A 2736-nucleotide genomic window follows, 5' to 3' on the forward strand; every position below is an offset into this window, starting at 1 on the left:
GCTGATCGGGGACACCCGCTCGGTAAGGGCCCAGGGATCAGGTAGAGTAGATAAGGTAAGGCGCTCAAGTCAACTGCAATACCAAGGACCGTACCCTACCATGCCCTGCGCACCTTTAGGACGGTGCCACTAGGCCATGCCAGACGAGCACTATACAACCTTCCAGGCGTGTCAGAGTACAAACAGTATTGTAGGCACCGACGTTTGCCGTACCAAGTGAACACGATAAAGCCTGCCACCTGTGTCTGACATAAACAGTATTGTGGGCACCGATGACCGTCACGTACCTGACAGCGTGGGCAATAAGACTAGGTAGCACACGTATCCATTCTCTCTTTCTCTCACTTGTAAGGCCATCCCCTTTAACTATAAAAGGGGATGCTCTCTCTCCTCTCTAGGGGACGTTCTCTCTGGCTTGCTCTAGCTCTCCCCCGAAAAGAGAAGCTAGATAATTCGAGGACTCGATGACCTAAGGACTCAAATAGCTCAATAGCTCTAGAACTCTAAAGCTACACAACACATACGCTCCAATACTTAGGGCACGTTAGAGCACCACATGTCCATGAAGGCATGAATACCAGCATAATTGACTACTTGGTTCTCACTTCCAACTACAAAAACTCAAGGATAACACAAAAACCATACTACTCAGTCGAAATAGTATTACTGATAATAATGCTTGAGAAACAATACATGAAGCCACGCTCAATCAGCCCGTAACAAAAAAAATTGCTTTATCCCCTGGCCAAAAGTACTACAATCACAATAGCTTAAAACCGAATCATGCCACAGATACCCCCAGTTCTGGTGTGAAATCAAATTCAAATCCACCTATAGCTCACCCTTATGATCTAGTAAACTTATAGTACCACTCAGTGGAAGGAGTATACCAATAGTATTACTTCAGAACGAGTTTGTATATTGTGTTCAATCAACATTTGTCATTATTCCCCTAACAAAAATTGCTTGATTCCTAGCTCAACAATCACATCAGCTTAGAATCAAATTCAATCACGCTGCAGATATTCCCCAGCGCTAGAGTGAAATCAAATCCAAATGTACCTATGCCGGATGCCTCATACTCAAGATCCAGAAAATCTCGAACCAGAAGGCGGACAAAATCTTACGAGCTTGCCTTTGCTTCCTTCGCCGCCGCAGCCACAATGGACCCCTGAGCGGCGGCCGCCTCTGCCTTGGCCTCGAGCCACTTCTCGTTTCACTCGAGCACCTCGCCGACCTCCTTGGGCATGTACTTCTTGTCGTGCTTGGCGAGCACCTCGGTGCCATGCAAGAAGCACGCGCACTCCCGCGCCTTCTCGGTGACCTTCCTCCCATCGTCGTGGTGGCGGAGGTCATCGGTGAAGGGCTTGAGGAGGCCCTCGACGACGATGGAGTGGCCCTCGTGGAAGAGGTCGGGCAGCGCGTCCTCGTAGCGGACGAGCACGTCGATGATGAGGTCCATGACGACGAACTCAATCTCAGGGGAGGACGGCGAGGGGTGCGCGATGGAGCCCTCGAGGACGAGGCCACCGAGGCGGACGCGGGGCTTGGAGGGGTCGGCGGTGAACTTGGCGAGTGCGTCGGTGGGCGTGACGTAGAAGACGAGCTGGTCCTAGAACGTGGAGAGCATGGTGAGCATGAACGGGCCAAGCGGGGTGGCGGTGGGGGTGGGGGTGGCGACGGCCACCGCGGTCGCGCGTGGGGTGGGGATGGGTGCCGGTGTGTGGAGGAGGGTGGAGAGGGCGCTAGGTTAAAACATCAACTCGGCGCCAAGCTCAACGCCAATAACCACGGCGCCAAACTTGGCGCCAAGATCCATGGTGCCGAGCTGGCTGCCATGTCAGCGTCGACGCCGCCAATGTGGCTCCGACCTAGGCATCAAACCCTTTGGCGCTGAGATGTGTAACCTCGGCGCCACCAACGATGGCGCCGAGCTAAGGTCCAGATTTTGAAAGCATACCTCCAAGGGCATATTTTTGAATCTCCTACAACTAAAAAGAACAAAGCGTGGACACTTTTTGGTGCGACATTCATCCATCGTCCTGCCTGTCGCCCATGCGATCTTTCTCTGCGCCCCTTACGCCCATCTCCCTTCCAAGGAAAGAAACGTCGCTTCGGGAAGAAAACAAAACCCGCTCCCGTGATTCTGGCTGCGTCGCCGCCGCGCCCCCATCGCGCCCACCCTGCGCCCGTGCCCGCCCACAGCAAGACGCGCCGCCGCCACCCGCGCACGTCATAGGTGCGACACCAAAGCCGCTCGCTCCCATGCATCCCCGGATGCGACACCAAAGCCACCGCGCTGCTGGCCCTGCTCTCCACGACCATGGTGGCGGTGCCCTTCCCCATCCCCTCCCGACGGCGGCCACTGCGCCCTTCCCCATCCCAACGGCCTTGCGTGCACGGGTGTCGGTGACGGGCAGCCGCCCTTGCGCTCTAGATCCGTGCAAGGCGGACACGGTGGTGGCGGATTCCCTCGGCTACGTCCGCGTCATCACCGCCTAATTAATCGCCCCATGAGGCCCTCGTCACACACGTCGTCTCGCTGTCGCGCCGCGCTTCGCCATCGTCTCGCTGCGCCTTAGCACAGCAGCAGCCGGTGTGCCGGATCCGGTGCCGCGTCGCGCGAGCCGACTGGAAGCCCATTCCCCGTCGCACCGGAGCTCGAATCCGGCGAATCGAGCGGCGCCGCCAGGCGCGCGCATTTGGTCGCTGAGTCGCTGGGGCCTCGCTGCGCCG

At 56.7% G+C, this 2736-nt stretch overlaps 1 pseudogene; it reads right to left on the reverse strand.

The window, feature by feature from the left end:
- Window positions 1–1123: 1123 nt before the first annotated feature.
- Window positions 1124–2346, reverse strand: LOC136510236 (cytochrome c-type biogenesis protein CcmE homolog, mitochondrial-like; annotated as a pseudogene).
- Between the last annotated feature and the right edge of the window lie 390 nt (window positions 2347–2736).

This window comes from Miscanthus floridulus, chromosome 16 (genome assembly GCF_019320115.1).
Source record: "Miscanthus floridulus cultivar M001 chromosome 16, ASM1932011v1, whole genome shotgun sequence".
Taxonomy (NCBI): Eukaryota; Viridiplantae; Streptophyta; class Magnoliopsida; order Poales; family Poaceae; genus Miscanthus; species Miscanthus floridulus.